This window comes from Dinoponera quadriceps, unplaced genomic scaffold, assembly GCF_001313825.1.
Source record: "Dinoponera quadriceps isolate SergipeBrazil2010 unplaced genomic scaffold, ASM131382v1 scaffold696, whole genome shotgun sequence".
In the NCBI taxonomy this organism is placed as follows: domain Eukaryota; kingdom Metazoa; phylum Arthropoda; class Insecta; order Hymenoptera; family Formicidae; genus Dinoponera; species Dinoponera quadriceps.
The window spans coordinates 973,657-993,994 of NW_014554799.1; the positions used below are offsets into that span (position 1 = coordinate 973,657).

Here is a 20,338-nt window from a genome sequence, read left to right on the forward strand (position 1 = left end):
GGCTTTTTAGAAGGGGACGCATCGAAAGAAAGACGGTCGCATCTCTAAGACATGAGAATCTCGGTATCTCTGATGCATCAGGTATCCCGTTGCATCACTCAGCACTCGAACGTGCGACGAACTTTTCGAACTTTCCGCGGAAATGTTGCGTACGATCGATCATGTACGATTATCCCACTTGACGTGATCTTCACGCGCGGCAGCTTTATTATGACAAATGGCAGCCCGTCGCGGAGCGAATGCAGTAAATAGCCATCGGTCGGAGATAACCCGATGAACACTCTCCTCGCCGCGTGATCGATGCATTTTTCCGATAGAGACTCGCCTGACTGGCGCTAACGGGGCGCATTAGAAGGTGTATCAGTTATCGAGGAAAGTTCCGGGCAACGCAAATTTCTGCGGCCGCAAATAGTTGGCCGCAGAGGCAAGAACGCGAATGCACGGGAATTTAATATCACGTCCGAAAACTATGGACCCGCCGCGAAATTAGCCCGCCGAGTGGGCGCGGATATTCCGAGCGTTCGATCCGAACTGTTTCAACTTTCATTTCGCCCGGGCGCTTCCGATACGGCGGAAGGAAAGGAAGAAAAAAGGTACGGGGATATTCCGTCTCTCTAAAAATAACATCGTGATAAATAGACGGGACACACCGGAATCGCGGGATTTCCCTCCGATCGGAAACAATCGGGGAACGAACGCGAACTGTATCTTGATCTCGCGTTGCATCTTGAAATTCATCAGTCTCCCGCCGCAGACGGAGCCTCAGCGCGTTTACCGTCTCGGCGAAATTTTTTCTTCCACCGGCCCAAATCGAGCATGCCGGTAATGCTGGCACGCCTTAAGCGACGATTTTACTTCCCATTACAAATCGTTTTCCGATTCCATTAAGAGCCACCGTTCTCTTTGCAGTTCTTGGTTACGTTGACACGTAATCTGTATTTCAGCGTCGGCCTCAATGAAAGCATCGTTTGCCGTCTCTCTCTATCCCTTTTCCTCTCTTTCTCTCTCTCTCTCTCTCTCTCTCTTTCGTTTTCTCTTCCTTTCTCAAGAGAGGCCCACGGACGACAACTCCATTTACTGAAATTCAACAACGATTTTTCCCACTCGAACTCCGGTTCAGCGCCGCAAAGAGTGTCGGGGTAGAACCGAAAGGCGGAGAAGGATTTCAAAAAGTCGATTTCGCACCGTCGAAGATCCGGCGTTCGCGATACGGTTCTGGATCGACCCACAGCGAGTCCCGCGATTTTCTGTTTCCGCCTGATTTATTTGAGGTCGTATCAAACTCTCCTTTGTAATTTCACCATAGGAACAAGAGAAGCCCTTCTCGACGACGCGATTCTGCTCGGGCAGCACGTCGACACGCGCGTTAGCTTGGTCGCACGGGCCGTTCGAAGAATCGCCGGTGATTCGAGACGTAATTTGTAGTCCATAAAAGTATCGTTCGTTTCGAGTTATCGTCGCCGGCGAAGTGGGGGGGAAGGAAGACCGAGGAAGCGCGGGAACGTCGCCAAATCGAAGAGCAAATCGCGCGGTTACTCTCGCTCGGGGATGATCGGATTTGCGTGCATTTGGACAGCGAATTGCGAGACGTGCGGCGGTAACCCGGTCCATAAATTGCGAGTTCTGATTGGGATTTACGAGTGGAGGGCGAGCACGCGCGCACCGTTGCGGTTCTCTTTAAAACGAAAACTACGAAGTGCACCGCGAGTCCTCCAATCGGAATTTACGGTCGTGTATCTCGCGAAAGAAAACAGGAAAAACGGGAGGGGTTGCAGGCGGGGGAGCGGAGGGCCAATCTCGATGGCAGAAGGGGATTCCACGTGCGAGCGAACCGTACGTTTAGCGACAACGTGAATGTTTCGTTTCTTAATCCTTTTCGCGCGCGAACATTTCGTAATTTATATGTGGGGGATTGCGTGAATATGAAGTTCCTCCCGCGAATTTTTCAATAAAGTCGAATGCGACTTCTGCTCGATGTAGAGCGTCACGGCTAAGAACGGAAAGCCGTCAGAGATCCACGGGTTTTCGGGAATCAAGTTCTGATGGCGCAAATAGATATAACGACACCTTGTCTAACGTTTAATTTCAAGTAGATTTCCCACTAACGGAGTTTCAGTGAAATCCGTGAATATTCATTTTCATGCAAGTTGATTATTCGCGAATTCGACGATCGTGCGGGCCTTTATTCGCGCTGAGATAGAAACAGGAACGAGAGATCGTTTTGTATATTTCCAGCGCGCGAAGGAACCGCGATGAAGAGGCGAAAATTGTATAACACACAGGAGAGACACATGGGAGATTAATACGTGACGAGCTTCAGGGAACGGTGCTTCCGACTTAATACGGACGGTAGTTTATGCTTCGAATTTTATCCTGGATTCTATCCTGCCGTCGGATGGGGTCACGTATTCCGATAACGCGAATCTAGATTTGCTATACATCTGTTTCAGGATCCAACTCCTGCCAACCCCCGTGAGAGAGCGCAAGTCGCTGACAAAAACGCTGTGCGGCGGGAAGAGAGGGAAAATTTATGGATATAACATGAACGCGTTGCGAGCATCGATTATTTGACAAGCCAAACCGCTGCAAATATAACGTTGGACATTATTGCAACGATTATGATGTATGAGCAACTTATGTGCATGTATATTATATATAACATTGTATATAAAGTGAGACAGAAAGAGAGAGAGAGGGGGAAGGGGTGGGGGCACGAATCTATCCAGATAAAACTTACAATAAAGAAATAGCAATTATTAACATAAACAGTGATTTATTTTCTTTCATTTTACTTTCATTGAGATGCGAATGTAAACCATTCGAATTACATCACCTAATACAACCTCACATTGAACGCGCCTGGAATATCAGAGTCAAGACTGTTCGCCAACTGGCATATCAGGACGCATATCTACAGGCGTATTGCGATTGGGTAACTCAAAGACTCGATGTAATTTGTTTTATTATATAAGGTATCTCAATACTTGAAATTCGCCATTACGAACGTCGTTCGATATTTGCATATCGTTCTAATACATCTCGATAATAATAATACTTGATTTGATTTTACGTCATTTCACTGGGATCAGCTGATGTAACTTTAATCTATACCGTTACAGCTTAACAAACACAGCAGAAAATCAACAAACCATGTCAGAAAGAGCGGGAGAGAGAGGGGAAGGGAGGATGCGCTAATTGAAACTAAACAAGCTATAACCAACAAGTGTAATATTGTACAGAATTGCCGATTCCAGTTGTAATAAGAACTTGTATCTTATCAAGAACTGTAGAGAAATGTTAAACATCGTTTAAGTATTCCGACGTATTCCCTTGTACAAACGAAAATGATGATCCGATAATGAATTTAACAAAAGTTCGTGCGTGCATTATATTTTTGCAACGAAAATGTATTTGAAGTGGAAAAAATTTATTTGAATTTCTGGCCGTAATTAAAGTGAATTCTCGTGATCGTAATACTTTTAAAATGTATGATATTTGAGTTCTCCATTTTTCGGCCACGTGTATGTAAACGTTCAGTATAAATATTCGTATATTTATAGATGAGATGACGAAGTGAAATTAACATGTATTTGCGTCGCTTTATAATCGAGATATTTATTAAAAGTACTCCGCGATATTTGCTAAGGTTTGTTCTCTCATGTTTACTCTAAAGGAGAACTGTATCGGATCGTTGTTATATGCGGGGGAAAAGTTCATTGTTGCATAAACTTACTCCGCTTTTCGCATTTAAAATTCGATCAATTGCAACAAATCGATTCGACGTGTAACATGAAGATATAATACGAGTAATCCCCAACAATCAATACGACGCAGGTGAGATGGTAAATGCATTTCTCGTACGTGGGATTATCGGAGAATGAACATTGTGTTAATTGTAGAGTCAGCGGAATCAAGTAAACAAAGAAAACCGATACACAAATTGTGGCGCATTCAATTTTTACGTAATTTCGATACATAATTAGAGTTATATATTGTTGCACAATAGAAGAACTCTATCTGATCTCTTATTTCTCTAGAATTTTTAGGGGTATAATTGATATTGCCCAGGCATCTTAAATTTAATTAGATTTAATATAACCGGAAAGTCACTCAGACGATATCTGCCTTTTCATGAGGAAATAGGATTTTATATGGAAAATTCAATTATTCAATTCTATTTATGAGATTATCTATAATTAGCAACTTTTTCCATTACTTAACTGATTTATTTAACATGTCCCTTGTCCGTCAAATGCGTCATAATTAAACATTTAAGTGAGTTTTCATGATCGGCTTATTTTTATTTATATTTTATTATTGGTAATTTAATATTTATTATTATTAATTTTATTTATATTTTATTATTATTATTTGTCTTTTTTTGTTTTTCTTTCCAGTTTATTTTGTTATCTCTAACAATGTTTTAATATTACATTACATTATTGATATTATACGCATGAATGATTTTTGTGGAAAAAAGAAGAATCTTTCCGTGTCAAATAGATAAATAAATAAATGAATAATTATATTTCGTTTGAAAAAGGAAAAAATGTGCCAATAAAGATCCTCCAATATTTCTGCTTATGGCATTTAAATTTCCGCATATTTTCGCTAGAATATTTTCATTTTATAGAATTCACAAGATCGCTATTAATGTAACAAATGAAGGTTTTTAACGCACTCCCGTGAGAGATTTTATGAAAGAATTTGCGGATGTGCGACGCGCACGTACACATCGTGACTATACGGAAGATTTATCTGACGGCTGTCGTATATGTAGGCGGATAAATACAATGATGGCGACATTAAGTCAACAGAACATAGTTATCTACTATTTCTCCCGCAGAGAGAGAAAGAGACAGAAACAAAACAGAAGAGAGAGAGAGAGAGAGAGAAAGAATGACGCGCCCATGAGGACACAGCGGACCGCGCGAGAGCCCTTCCAGCATCGAATTACGGTGGATTTTCAGGACTGCGAGTATTTTCAAAAAGCTTCCCAAGGACTGACGGTGTCGCTTAATGGCGAAAATTTGAAGCCAACGTTGACGCGTATGACACCAGTTTGATGCTCTTTGACGATGGACGTTACTTTGAAACACTGGTTTGTTACACTTTTGTACTGGTTTGGACACCAAGGATTACATTATCCTACGCTTTTCTCTTTCGAGGCTTCACCAGCTCTTGTTTACTTCTGTGTATCGCGTGAGCGCGTCCAGTTTTATCAATTATTGGAACATTAATAACTCACGATCGGTGACCACACATAGCGTTAATTATCAGTTATTATATATAAATATCATCGCGGGATTAATGAGAGTTGCGTTCGGAAGTCGGAATAATTGTCGGTTCGCGCAGAAATTCAAACGTTATTAGATACGAAGTAAACCGGTTAAAGAGCTCGTGAGCGTGCGCGGCCGCTATTTTAAAATGGCGCGATTCTTTCTGCGAAGATCCCGCTGTTCACATCCGTCCGAGCGCTTTTTGCAATCGCATATGCGCGTTACGGCCCCGTTAATGTTAATCACGACCAACGTAATCCTTTCTCTGCAGGCTTGCCGAGCGATTAATCGCGAAACGCGGCTTTGTCCCAGCCGCGGACTCAAGCACGATAGCAAATCAAAGTTGGGTAGGAGCTGGTTATGCAATTTCGCGAGTGATTTCCCCATGGAACGTGCGGACGAGCGTAAGACTAAGAGAGCTAGGGAACGTAATATCTTCTCCGTCAGATGCGAGAGGAAAATGCCGATATTTTCCCAACTACGTCAAACATCACGTTTTAGCCGCGATTACCGCGCTACGCATAATAATATATTTGCGAAAAGCTGCGAGATTGAAAGGAAAATGCAAATTTTACGATAAGTACGTTGTAACCTTCATTGATATTGGCACGTTAATATTCCCGCGATAATAAGTGTACGAGTCCGTGTTGAAAAGCGTGCAGTTTAATGTAATAAATTTTTCGTTAAGTTACATCATGTCGGAGAAGAATATTTTTATCGAATCTCTCGCACGAAGCGCTCGGTGAGTGTTATTGCATCCTTTGATGAGACGGAGAGCCTATCTTAACTTAGTCGCTTCAAAAAGCAAGTTCGGAACTTAATTACAAACTCCGCACGCAGCGACCGTCTTTGGAAATAATCCTGATGTCGAGACCGCTCAAGGGCGATAAGTTCCCTATCTTGGTTAACGAAGCAGCATGGCCGTTTGAACTATGTAGCAAGCTGGGTCACGCCCTTTGGATCTTCCGGAGATACCGATACCGCGTCGCAATTATAAATCACGATTTTGAAGGACAACTTACGCGGGAATCCATCGCACTAATTAGACGATAATTAACCGGTCAGGTTGACGAAAGTTAATTTTCCCGCTGAATATTTATGAACGACCGTAAAATTCATTTTTAATCTCGGATGCGCTACAATTCTCCGTCACGGTGATTCGCGGATTTCTCATAAAAAAGGGAAGAGAAGGGAAAAAGGCAGACTGAAGACAGAGGATCGTTAAAGACGACGGAGTTGGTCAGTTAGTCATTGCGACTACTCCAGCAACTCACCTCGCTATTTTCAAAAGGAGAGGTGAAAAAAAGGACGGCAAAAAGCAAACCCCGCCGTTCGCATCGGCGTGATGCAGCTAAAAGTAACACATCGATCACGATCACGGGTGGGAAGCGACGACTCCGGTTCGACTGTGCCTGAGGCACACAACTTGCGCAACGAATTCAGCAGTTTCCGGTGAGAGAGTTCGGCGCGCGCGTGGTGCACGTTTAGTTAAAATGATACGGCGGCGGCTGCCGTGCGACGTCCCGAGTAGTTTCGCGAACGGCCCGATAGGACGGCTGCATCTCGTCACTTTCCACTCGAACTAATGCATTTAACGAACCGTGGCGGCCGTTTACCGTGCGCGAAACGATAACGCATTAACGTCCACGTCCCACGTGGTGCAACGTGGTGGTACTTTAACGTCCATGCGTAAATCTTAACGTTCAGCTTCACGTTCGCGTATTAACCTTAACGGACGCGCGGCATAACCACGGTATCCGAATACGATACTCTGACTTACGAGGGAGATTACGCTCGTTAACGCAACGCACTACGCACCCCACTCGCGGCGGGCTCACAAAAGGACTCGCCGAGCGAATGCACGGACAGGCAGGACGCATTTACCGGACACGACGACAATTCCCCATTGAGCGCGATTTCGTCGAGACGATTTTTTCCCACAATGGAAACGTCGAGGCAACGACGAAGCGTTCTACCTCGACGCGCGCGCGTCGCTGCGCAGATACGGCCTGTAATATTAATGCTTATCAATTTACACCGCGTCGGGAACGTGAAGACCTCCTGTGAATGTCACGCTACGACAGGCTAATAATAACGTTATATTTCTAGAAAAGTGTAAACCTTCACCGCATTTTCTGCATGATGCATTAAACGGGCCTCGCGGTGCATCATGCATCAGTGTCATACACTAACTCTCTCTCTCTCTCTCTCTCTCTTTTTTCTCGCTCCTTCCTCGTAACGTAAAATCATACTTTTGATTGTTTCTATCTTTATCTCAATTTTCTCTATATTTTTATTTTTATTGTGCTATTCCTATTTTCATTCAGGTAATTCTCTCTGTGTATGTTCTTTTCCTTCCTGTAACGCTCTGAAGGGCTTAGCCCCGGAGTATGAATAAACTGATCTATCCATCCATCGATCCTCTTGTCTCTTTCTCTCTTCGCCGGCATAATTTATAAATAAATAAGAACTAAAAGTGCGGAAGATCGCAGACGCCTCTTAGCCGTGCGTCTTCCTTTAAGTACGCGTAAGTCTGCCGTAAAGTACTCGCGGTAAGATATCAGTTTCTCGCAGGTGTATCGTCGAACATACTCTCGTAAACTATCTCGACGCGTCCCAAAGTTCGTCTGCGAGATAGCGCGTCTGCGCTATTATAAACGCGCGCATTTAATACTATTCGTCCTGCTCTCGCACGCTCGTTCGCGAACTCTTCCTCCGTCGTATCGATCGTCGTCAGCGTGTCTCTCGACTCGTATGCAATTTTCGATCGCCCTTCGAGAGAAAAAGAGCATCTCGCCGTACGACGACGAGAGTCATTTCGTTTGAAACGATTGTCTCTCTCGCTTACGTAGGCGAAAATCGCATTAACCGTCGTACTAATCGTGAACTTCGTTGAAGCGTTAACCGAGCGCGCGGAGATACCTGACGAACTAGAAGAGCAAGTTACTCGGTCATTGAAACGTAAATCCTGCGAAGAAGTGAGATTGTCGCCGAATTTTAGTTGCACACTTCGCCCGTCATCGTTACGCAAACAACGTAACCGAATTTACCGAGGAGTAACGATGGTGACGTCTTTTCTAGATTTTACGACGAATTTCGCGTCGAAGTTAAATAAGTAAACGTCGTACCGCGACCGTAATTCTTATCTCGATCGTTTTACGGTCCTCTCGCGATGGAACTGATGTTAACGAAGATGTCAATTATCAGTGCCGCGGTTTCATTATGCGGCTCGGGTGTTTCAATGCGCAACCGGATTTTAAGTACACGCCGCTTCGATATGCGAACTAATTCAATTTCGTTGCAAATTTGCGGGGCATTGTGTGTCGTTGACGGACGGAAATTGCGAATGTCGATACGGGAATTGAGATTAAACGGAGATAAAAAGACGCGGGAAGCGTAGAGCAAGCGGAAGTTTTTTTTTTTTATCGAAAAACATATAGACAGGCGAAATTATTGCGACGGAATTATTGCGGATTGCTCGTTTCGCAATGCATCTTGCTGGAATGACGCAGCCAGCCCTTTGTTGCAAGCTTCGTCTGCAAGCTCGTGCTGCCGGTGGCAGCTTGGAGCCTCGCAATCACGAAGGTTACGTGGCATAATCGAAACTAGGTGCGTCTGAGCACGCTAGGAATGTATTTGAAAGATAACCACGTTATTCATCATATCTGTCGACCGTCGACCTTGCAATTCTTACTTCGACACTCGGAAAATCACATATTCGAGCATTACATAACTATTTGCACGATTTATATTGTGAACACAGAAGAAAGGAATAAGCTGCCGCAGCTAAAAATTAGCTATCCGGATAATAATAACTATAGTAACAAAATTTCAGTTGTTTCATCCGGATACCGGGTTTTTAGCTATGGTTAACTAATTCCTTTTCTCCGTGTATAAATAGAGTCATGAAAATTAGCTCCCACAGCTAAAAAGTCGACATTAAACAGGTCGGATTAAGTCCGATACTTAAACAGACAAAACTGATAATTACGTTTCAATTGTATTATATGGACAACTAATTTTTAGCTGTGAAATCCAGTTTCGAGCTGCGAAAGCTGATACTTTTTCTTCCATGTAAGACTTGAAAATAAGATATATTTGGAATATCTTCTTTAATGAAGTAATTTTTGAGCAATCGCTCAAACACAAGTCAGCTGTTATTAAATCGATGCTTAAGCCCGGCTCTGTGAAGAGGAGGGTTTCAACTCCGCCGGGATCGCCGGGAGAGTTTGCAGAGCAATACGCAGAAAGGGAAGAAATTAATTGATCGATACGAAGAAAGTCCCGGATTGTTTCCGCGAAAGAGGAACGCGCGATTTCCTATTGCAGCGGGAAAAGCAATGCATTTCAGAGTATTTTTCCGCGAAGACCCGCAATAGAAATCACCGGCAGACGTTACTCGTCTACTGGACACGGACGGGCCGCGACGTGGGTCGCGGCAATAAATTATACAGCGGACGCGCGCACGCGAATATCGACGCCTTCGTTTAAATTGCTTTCTCTTTGAGAACTCCCGCGAATTCGGAATTTGACGGGATTTGACAATCGAAATTCGCGACTAAGGGGTTTCCCGCTCGAGCCGAGCGACGATGCGTTCTGACGGAAAAAAGGAAAAGCCGGACGTGCGCGCGCGAGCAAACAACCGCGCATTTATGCAACTGTCATTATTTCGACATAAACGAACGCGGGAGCGGCCGGACAAAAAGAAACGACGCGCTCGAATTGATCGGCGAGACGCATAAACGACAGTTGCAGCTTAGGAGCTCTTTATTCGCTCTCAATAGACGAAGTGCTCCTATCGGACGTGTCAACGACACGTTCCGCGGAAAATCCGTACGCGAGCGAGCGTCGGGTACACGCGCGAATTCCGCAACTTCATCCTGCCGTACAGTTTGCAGCCCGTAAAAATGTGCCCACGGCTGAGGGGCGACGGCAACGCGTATTATTGGCTGCACGTATTGGCACACACCGGGGACGCCGCGCGTTTATTATTCGCGGGATTTCACAAAATGTTTACATCTGCTTTGCGAAAACGATCGCCGACGCCTCTTCCCCCTTTCCCCTACCCCCGCCCCTTTTCATTTTTCTGCCTTTCCCGCTGTCCTTTTTTTTTCCTTTACTCAGGGTATGGATAGAAAGTCTCTCCGGCGCGTTTACGTTGGGATATAAACTTGCCGCGGGTATGAAACTTCTCCCGTAACGTCGTTTTCGCGGGAAATCGCGGGATCGGCGGATAAAAGCGGGAGAAACGCCGACGCGCTCTCGAGGCGTCGCCGTGACTCAATGCGAGCTGAAAACAATTGGTAACGAGATTGGCCACACCTGCGTGGTTACGCGCGGCGGATGCGTTTTCGCACGCGGAAGCACGTAGAACGCGCCACCGCGGGGAAACGCTATTAGCCTGATTGGAAGTACCGGATGAAAATATTTGTCGGCGCGCTCTGACGATTATTAAGTAAACAAGCCTCTTCGTTAATGACGTGTTACGGTCGCGGCTGCCCCCCCCCCCCTCCTCCCCTCGCGGCGGGGCCACTGGTAGAATTCCCGAAGCTGCAGACGTTGAAATTCATTTTGTAATTAGCGATGGTAGTGTTTACGAAGCGGATTATCATAAACACTATTCCGCGCGCAGGCTCGCCGTGACGCTCGCGACGATTCATCCCCCTCGCTCTTCTCCGGTCAAACGCGTTGCATTTTTAATCGCGGATTATCGACCGAATTATTGCGTAATCGTGCGACACCGCGTGCTTTCAGCAAACAAAACAGCCGACCGTGATCGAGGTGGAGGAGTAGCGGAGGAAGCCCCGGTTTTAAAACGTGAAAACTATTTCGTGTTTCGACGCCTCTCATTTGAACGGAGCGAGCTCTCCGGAGGAGCGATCGGGCCGGAGTGGAAGCAGTTGGAAATTGAAGAGGCAACGAGAGGGGCACTTGCACCCTCCGCTCGGCGTACTGATAATCGAATTCTCGGAAAGCGCGCGATTGCTCTACCGAGATTCTATCGCGGCCGCAAAAAAAGAGAAGAGAAAAACGTCACGAGGTCGCGCGCGAAAGTTGAAAAAAAAACAGAATATCGAGCCGATGGCGGGGAATGGCACGGGAGGGTGCTTTATAACTATGTAAAGTGGCGCAACGAGCGACTTCAACGTGTTGTAACGCGTACAACGGGAATCGATACTCGCAGCCAGGAAAATCTTACCCTCTTCTGCCCGCGTTGCCGTCCCTGCGTGTTACGCGTAGTGTTTATACATGCTGTAAAGAAAAAAAAAATAAGAAAAGAAAGAATACGGAAGCATATGAAAGAGAGGAAGAAAGACTCAACGATACTTCGATCCATCGTCGTGTCGCACGGTGTAATAAAATTTTCTCAAACGACGCCGTGTGCGCGCGGTAACGATGTCTCTCTCGGTGAGACGAAAATAAATCTCCTGTTTAATGCACCGCCGGTCGGGTCGTCGTCCCCCGGTAGGTGGACCGGAGTTTTTCGCGAGACGGAGACGACGGAGTAACGACGGAAACCAGATCTCTCTCTCTCTCTCTCTCTCTCTCTCTCTCCCGGACGCCTACGAGCCGAGAGGGGAAAAAAGAAAACTGCGACGTGTGGCCGAAAAAGGGAAAAAAAGTGCAACGGGGTCAAGGCGGTTCGTTACTCCTCTCCTTTCGGTCGTCCTGGGAAAATTGCCCCGAGCCGACACGAGCTGTTCTTCAGGCACTCGACAGCTTTCCCGCGTGTTTCAAACGGCCGCGGGAAAAAAAGCCGAACAACAAAAAACAGAGATGAAGTGCAGCGGGTGGAGGGGAAATATTATTGCACGAGAAGGGTCAGTTTAATTTCTGTCTCGTTTTACTCGCTCGAACTATGACGAGACGTGCGCGACTACAAATAAACGAAAATAGCAAACTAAACTTGTCTGCGCCTTTGTCCGTACATCTCTCGGTACGTAGTGACTTGCGTGGATAGTAAACATCGTGACGGAAAACAATGACGGCATGTAGAACCGTAATCTTCTCTCTCTCTCTCTCTCTCTCTCTCTCGCTCACTCGTTCGCTCGCCCTTCGATACACTATTAAAATACACCGTTAATTAAATGTGTTATTTTTTAATTAAACATAATTGTCGTACGCATCCATACACGATGGTGGAGTCACCGTAATCACACACGGGAGAGTGCTCTTCGTCGAGGAACTGAGCCGGAAGATCAAGGTGAAAACGCCTGGCTCTCACGGTTACGTGATATCAAAGGTTTTCGGGGGCAGAATTCGCCTCCCTGATTAAGGCTCTGTGACTCGGTGACAAGAATTCGGAATCGGAGTATATCGGTCGCACGACCGTTCGTCGATTCCTTACCTGGCGACTTGGATGTTCCGCCCACACCTGTCGTTTCCGGAATCCAGCCTCGTCCATTTCCCGGAAGCGTGCAGGTCCGTAGCGGAAGAGATTGACGTTCTTGCGACGCCGCCGAATCCGCGGTATCTTAAAGCCTCCATCTGACGTGATTCCCCGTGCGATCGCGGCCGAGATCGTTCTTGCGCGTCTCCTCGGCGGAGTCCGCAGGGCGCTTCATCTTGGAAATCCGTAGTCTGAGCCTTTGTGGACGCGCGACACCGATATCCCGCCGATATATTCCCACCTCCGTTTAAGGATTCGCCATTTCACCGGGGAAAATTCGCGTTGCCTCGCATCGTGAGAGCAGCGCGAATAGAATTGTTTATTCGACGGTGATCCATCCGGCGTTGTCGCTTCACATTCCTTTTGTACACAAACTCACACACACACACACACACACATGCACAGACACGGACTCCCCCTCCTCTCTTCTTCTTCTTCCTCAATATCCTTTTTCCTTCCTTTAGAAATGCACACTCGCGTTCGCTTCCGCTTCTTCAATAAAAACGTTCATTGCGCATCGCGCCGAGAGATCGTTCCTTTTTAAGATCTCTTTCTTCGAGAAACGGCAACTTCTGGAATTTACGTGAAACAATGCTTGTGCATATTGAACGACCGTCGTAAAGAGCCCTCCATGACTCTCTGTGAAGGTCCAAATAAAATGAGAAGGGGGTTCCATTCCGCTGTAATTCTACAACTCCACGCTCTACGAGACGAAATAATTGAAACTATCCGAGTTGAAATTTTAGTCTTATGTTAAACCTTTGAGTCTACGATATAATAGGAATGAAAATAGCAAAACAGATTCAATTTCAATTCTAATAATGTAATTATACCCTTACTTTGACCCTAATGATGTCTTAAATTTCGTCATTTTAGTGTAGGTTGTTGAAGATAACATTAAAATGCAATCTGCAGAATTAAACTCTCAAAAGAGAAGTAAAGGAGTGTCAGTATTATCAAAATAGTTTTTTATTAGTCTAGAAAGACCGTCTAAGTAGGCGCAAGCCTATAGAGCGTCAAAGTAACATCGAAATTTCGACTCGGGTAGCGATTGCTCACATTACCTGAATCCTTGATTTTACTTTTATTGCGTCAGATTTATAATTTATAGCATCTTTACCTATTCGTTAACAATAAATATTAATAATATACACTTATATTTATTTTAAACAATAAATCCGCTCGATTACACACGTTGTGTGAATTTTTACTTTTACATCAGATTTACAATTTACCTAAGTCGAAATTTTGGTTCTACATTAATCTTGTAAATACTGTCGAATTTGAAAGTTCAATAGAGAATCACGAGACATAGCCCTATACAAGCTATTGTCCTACTTTGATGCTACAGATGTTTACTTGCTATCGTTTCCTCCATGTTAAGACTTGAGGTAGCATTTATTTAAGAATTATTAAATATTCGATTATCTCGATATTCAATTTGCATTTAATATTTATTCTTAACTTCAGTATACGCAATGTAATTATTAATAATTATACAATTTATTTAACTATAAATATAATATTATATGTATATTATATATATGAGATAAATAAATATTAAATAAGAAACATGGATAAATAATGGTATTAATGAGTGAATAAAATACCAAACTTTCTCTATTCACAATCCTTTTATTTTATTTTATTTTATTGTCATTAAAAATTGCTATATAATTTAGATATAAAATACGTTCAAAATACGTGAAAAAAAGAAAAAAAAGTCTTGGTTTAAAAAATAGCAGTAATGTAAATATCAATAAGAATTTAAGTTTGAGACAATAGCAAGACCAAATAGAAGTGAAAAAAGGTATTAGTAATGTAAAACTCGCGTTCAAAGGAGTATTATTAAAAAAACAAATCTTATCATTCGCATGCGCGTGCGCGCGCGCGTGTGTGTGTGTGAATTAGACCAAAAAATTAAGTAATTCTTAAATAAGTCGTTCTTAAAGCCTCAACGGCGATAATCATTTGTAACGTCAAGAGATAATAACCTATACAATATCATACTTCGAAATTCTTGGCTGATCCTGCAAGTTTGACAAATTTCGCAGGATTAATGTAGAACTGAAATGTCGACTTGGGTGCTCACGTCAAAACCGTGAAAAAATATCCGGCCTTTTTAATAAACGCCGATATTTTTTTACGTCGCGCCCTAACTGACAAAATCCGTCGAACCGCTCGCATTACGCAAAGTTTCGTATCAATCTCCACTTGCAAATTTTTCAATCGTCCTATTGTTTTTGTTACGACTTTACCCCGTCTCTCGTCCCTGCATCGAGGCCTCTCGCCCCGGCCTTTCACGTTTTATACGTATGGCGGAATCGGGGATTACACGTAGGGTAGGTCCTCTCTTCATCGTGAAAGACAGGAAAACAAAAAGGTGGTCTTTATTGCTCCGCCGAGACACTGTCGTTCCACCGAGATATCGCGAAAAGCCGTTTAGGCAGCGCGGATTTAACTTTGCTTCCCGCTTCTCGAATCCTGTAGCTTTTTTCCCCTTGGTCTACTACTGCCTCTCTCTCTCTCTCTCTCTCTCTTTCTAGCACGCGAGCGCGTAACTTTCCCGGTGCGTCTCGATTAAATCATTCCGTAGCGCGGTGGCTGCGACAGCGGTGTATTTTAATTGTGAATGGCCGAGCCGCAGTTAAATTTGCATTAGGATCAAATCTGTTGGATTGGCTCTCTAATTACAATTATAATTTCGCATCGGCTAACGATTGCAAATAGATCAATGCCAACGATGCCTTCGTTCCGAACGTGAAATTTTGTAATGTTCTAATTCTTGTTCTTTTTCGAGAATCATTGTATTGTCTATTTGCAGGAACCATTATCTTGATTTGGTTGAGAATGGCATTTTTTATATTTCGATTTGGTGTATTTTTTTCACTAGAGTCGATGAATTCATGTTCGAATGATAGCGATCTATAGAAATTTAAGGGGTCACAATGGCGGTCCTCGCAGTCTTATGAGGAATTCAAGATGCGCGAGGGACGTGACGACGCCATTGAACAAGGTCGTGAACATCGTAACGCTTTTCAGTGCTGCTGTTTTGTAATTTATCCCGATATCCTCAATATCGTTTTATCAAGACGGCTACTGCTTTCCGATAACGAAATATCGACCTAGGACGAGGAAGCAGCGAGTGAGTTCGCGGCCGAAAAAGGCGCTCCTACGAAGCGCGCACGAGTTTTGCTACTCCCCTATCTTACCTTCTCAAAAATCCCACGACTTTTCGTTAGCCTTAAAAATGTCCTTACGATCTTATTTCGGCCGGTATACGTGTAGAACCGTGTTTGTTTCCTACAACCGCCTACGAAGTTCGTACGTTCTGCTTGGGAAATGACAGTTTCCGATACGCTCGAAAAACGGGAGCTCCTACAAAGAATCTTTGAAGGAAAGCGACGCGGGTGGTTTTTGCGAAATCGATGGACAACAGCACGTGACCGACATTTTCACTATCGAGTAAAATTACGCGGCACAACGGTGACGGACCACTTTGGACGCGGTTGGTACGCTCACCGCTTTCGTCGTACCTCTCGCCGAAAAACGTCGAGCAATTTTTATTTTCGCGGACCGGGCGAAATTGCCACAAAGCAGCCGAAGCGGTTCGTTCGATCGTCGAGATGGCCGCGGGAAAAAGGATGCAACGCGAATTCGGCGGTGATGAAATTTATTTCGGCGACGTGACCGGAAGCGACAAACCGCGGAAGTGCGCTCACCGAAACAATTTCAGAAATCGTGCTGAAACCGTGATTTTCCGCGAAATTTTATGCGTTTTAATGAAAACAATTTCATTATTATTTGCGGCGCGCTGTTGTCGCTTAATGAGAGAGGTGTTGCGTGCAACTTAGGGAGCGGCCCGCTTTGATCGAACAATTTGCATTCGTCGGGACGAATTAAACAATTAAAATGGAGATTAATTAATTTGATTTAGACACTTCTGTTAGTGCAGAGTCAAACGAATAATTAGATTTGGGAGGAGGGAATAAATTACCGGCGCGATTAACGACCGGCAACTCTTCGATGATCCTCGAAAATTTGCGATGCTGAGCAACGACAGGTACGTGACGGTAAAAACGGCAACGACCACTTGAAGGTATCTTGGCAAACGTCGCCTATTGTCGCTTTACTGAAGATAAAAGGGAGCAAGAGAGAGAGAGAGAGAGAGAGATTTGTACGACTTCAATAGACATTTAACAAGATTTACGTTTCTCAAGTACGAGAAATATTCTACACAGCCGGTGAATCTCCGTTTACATTGATAATTTACAATAAACTCCGAGCCTCTTTTCGTTATTAATTTTCCACCCCGTTCTTCCTATACAAAATTAGCAGCGATAAAAATATTTTTCGTCGGACGGAGTTCAACGATCTAAAGGAATATTTTTCAATCGACTCGGTGTCCGCGTTCAACCCACTGGTTCATAACGCACCTGACCGAACTCATTTATCGGGAAACGCGCGCCCACGGGCCCAGATCTTCATTTAACCAACAAAATAAGCGGTCGAGATGAGAAGCGAAATTAATATTCGTACATATCCAAGTGGGTCGCGTGGAGATTAGTGTCGGCGAGACTGTAACGACGGTCGCGCAATAATTACGCGGCTTCCAGAGCTCGTAATGTCTTTAACCCGGGCTTCTTACATAGGTGAGTGTGCGGTTGCCCCGTGCGGAGTAGGCTCGGAAACTGTCGAGCCACTCTAGAGATGGGAAAGGACGTGGAAAGGAGAAGGCCAAGAGGAAGAGGAAAAAGTCGCGGGTCATTTATTTCTACGCGATGCGTCACGATTGCGATGTGTCATCGCGGTGGTGAGCGACGCTTCGTTCGACGACATTATGTAAACGAACGATGTCGTTCCGAGTCTCGAGATCGGATCATTCCTCAAGAATTCAGCGTTTCGCGAAGTCACCGGCTGTTCGTCGAGTGTGCAAGAATTTTTGGCCACGCGTATTTCTAAATATTCGATTCACGCTTGGCGTTACGTTCGCAGGCCGGTAACTTCGTTCACTATGGCGAGTCGCCGCTATTTCATTCCGCATGGTTTAATGTTAGTTAAACACACAAATGGAAAGTTAAAATTTAATTGCGCGGCCTCGTCCAACACGTGCGTACGTGTGCGCCCACGAAATTCAAAGCGTCGCAAATGAAAAATCCTATGTGCTACAATTAATTCACACGGAGTGACTCGAAGTGGAAAGGGACGTAAAAAGTATGGGCGCAGTATTCGTGTTACCGGGTCAACTTAATCGGGAAATAACAACCTTAATTCGGAAATTGCGGGGCGAACGGTATCAATCCGCCAACGGTTAACAACTAACGGAGATACATCGACTGGAAGAAGCTGCGACCGTTGATTACGATAAATGGCATGTTGTTAAATTGGTATCGCACTGTATATCCTAATTTAATGCCCGACCGATTAATCAGTCGGTGCTTAATGGCGCACTCATCGAACTCCGACGAAATCCCGACATTTCGACGGCAACTATTTTAAAGGCTCGGAGATACGATGACGACGATGACGGTGATAATAGAGCAGGCGTTAAGTCGCAATAGTCGACAGGGGAGCAAATTGACAGGTGGGCGGACCTCGCATCAAAATGCGCTGTGAAATTTGCGCCCGAAATACCAGCGTCGAAAGTATTTCGCGTATTTGCATCCGCGGCATGTGCTCTATCGATATTCGATGCACCGAGGACGTTTGAGCGCGAGGGAAAACAGATAAACTAGCCAGACAGACGCGGAAGCTGAGGTCAATGTACTCGCAAAGGCGCGTATCGCACGGGTCGTGGCGAAGATCCCGCAAGCTTACGTACCCATCGGAGAAGGAACCCGGACGTACGAAAACTCGAACAAAGGACTGAAAATAATGATCGCGTGCCCACCTCCTCGCGTACAAAACCGGTTCGTACGCAAAAACAAGATACCCCGCCTCCGCCGTCGCGCTGCCGCCGCCCAAACAGAAAACCCGAGGCTTCGATTTTCAGCGGAAAACAAATCGAGAAATATCCTTTCGCACGACTATCCTGCTCGGCAGGTATGTTGTAAAACGCACGAGCACACATCTGCTAAAAAAAATTCCTTCACAAGTCTTACAGAATTATCTCTCTCTCTCTCTCTCTCCCCCCCCTTATTGCGTATACCTCCTCGTCGGCAACAGCGTCGAAGGACACTTCGACACGGAGGACGTGCGGTCGGAAGAAAAATTGAAATCGGGCAAACGGTTCCCGTGGCGAACGGCTCTGCGCCCGGCGATGATCCTCGCGGACGAACGCACTCGCGCACGCACGCACGCACTTACGCTCTCGAGGCGCGAGTCGTAGTACGCAGGGGATCCTCTTCGCCTTGCGACACACGTCGCCCGTACGGAACGGCCGCTCGGAGCACCCCTTTCGGAATCTACCGAGGGACTCGTCGATGCCGTCCGAAGGACGTTAACAACGGACGCGCGTCGCAGGATCACCCGGCGGAGGAGAGCGTCCTCGGGCAGCTCTCCCGCACCGGCTGAGAATTACGAGACGGCTCGGCGACGTCCCTCTTCCCCTTCGGCGCCGCAGCGTCTCTCAGCACGACTTTTCTCGCGGCTCCCGTCGTACCCGGCGGGCGGGCGAGGAAGGTGTCAACGTGCCGGCAACGCGCACGCACACACAGACAGACAGGTAGACGGACGAGCAGGCAGGTAGGCAGACAGACACAGGCACCCACACTGCACGCACTTCCGTAAATAGTAGCGCTAACGGCGGATTTTCGCGGACTCGTCCGCTAGCACGCGCGAGCGGAGAGAAACGTGCGGCCCGGACTATTTATCGGGGATGCGACATCTCGATGGGGGAGGGGGAGAGGGAGGCAGTCAGTAGGGGTGGTTTTGTCGAACGTGCGTTTAACCGCGTGGGTCTTTTGGGGTGCCGGTCCCGACGTTGACTGCGCCATCGGGCAGACTCCATCGCGCTGCTCGACATAGGCGACGGTGGTGGTGGTGGTGGCGGCGGCGGCGGCGGCGGAGGAAGCGGTGGAGGAAGCGGCGGAGGAGGCGGTGGTGGCGGCGTCGACGGCGGCGGCGGCGACGACGCCGTCGCCGTTGCTGCTGCCGGCGAGCGCCGACTATCGATTTTTCCGTGCAGCCTCCGCTACCGGAACATGCCGGTCCACGTCTGCTCTCGCCAGTCCTGTCGGCGGCTCGTCCTGCGGGACTGTTTGGACTGATTCCTCGCGCCGTCCCGGCTTTGCCGCCGATCGTTTGATCGGATCAACGTTCGCTCGAGGAATTTCCCCGCGATGCCTCCGATGATTACGATGACGAAGGTAGTAACGGGGTGACTCGGAAGCGGGCCGTCGGTTGCGCGAAAATGTATTTCCTGATTGTACCGAGGCTCAGGAGTCCCGTATTTCGCTCGGATTCGGAGGAGTTCGACTAATAACGTCTCATTATCTCGATGCTGCGTAACGATGTTAATCGCGAAGTAAACGACGAGTTGAGCTTCACGAGAGCGGGTTCATCACGTTGATGAGATCGGTCACACCTTAGTTTTATTGCTCGTTCGTCCCGCGAGGGTCCGGCTTGATCCTCGTCTCGTTTCTTTCACCTCCGCTGTCCACTGTCGCTCTCGTTTCGCTCTCGGCCACGGTGTCACTGCTCGGAGGAGTCGAGAGGTGATTACGATAAG

General features: G+C 46.1%; 1 protein-coding gene across 5 annotated transcripts in view; it reads right to left on the reverse strand.

Annotated features, from left to right (window-relative positions):
• LOC106742017 overlaps positions 1 to 20,338 on the reverse strand; it is a 139,958-nt gene that overhangs the window by 84,446 nt on the left and 35,174 nt on the right. Inside the window, exons 1-2 of one of the 5 annotated variants that reach the window (XM_014614585.1) lie at positions 18,818 to 18,905; positions 12,628 to 13,241 (exon numbers count right to left, since the gene is read on the reverse strand). The exons of the other annotated variants lie outside the window; for them this stretch is intronic. The gene's annotated coding sequence lies outside the window, so the exon portion shown is untranslated. Of the gene's footprint in view, positions 1 to 12,627; positions 13,242 to 18,817; positions 18,906 to 20,338 lie in introns of those variants that run through there. 5 annotated transcript variants of the gene reach the window in all.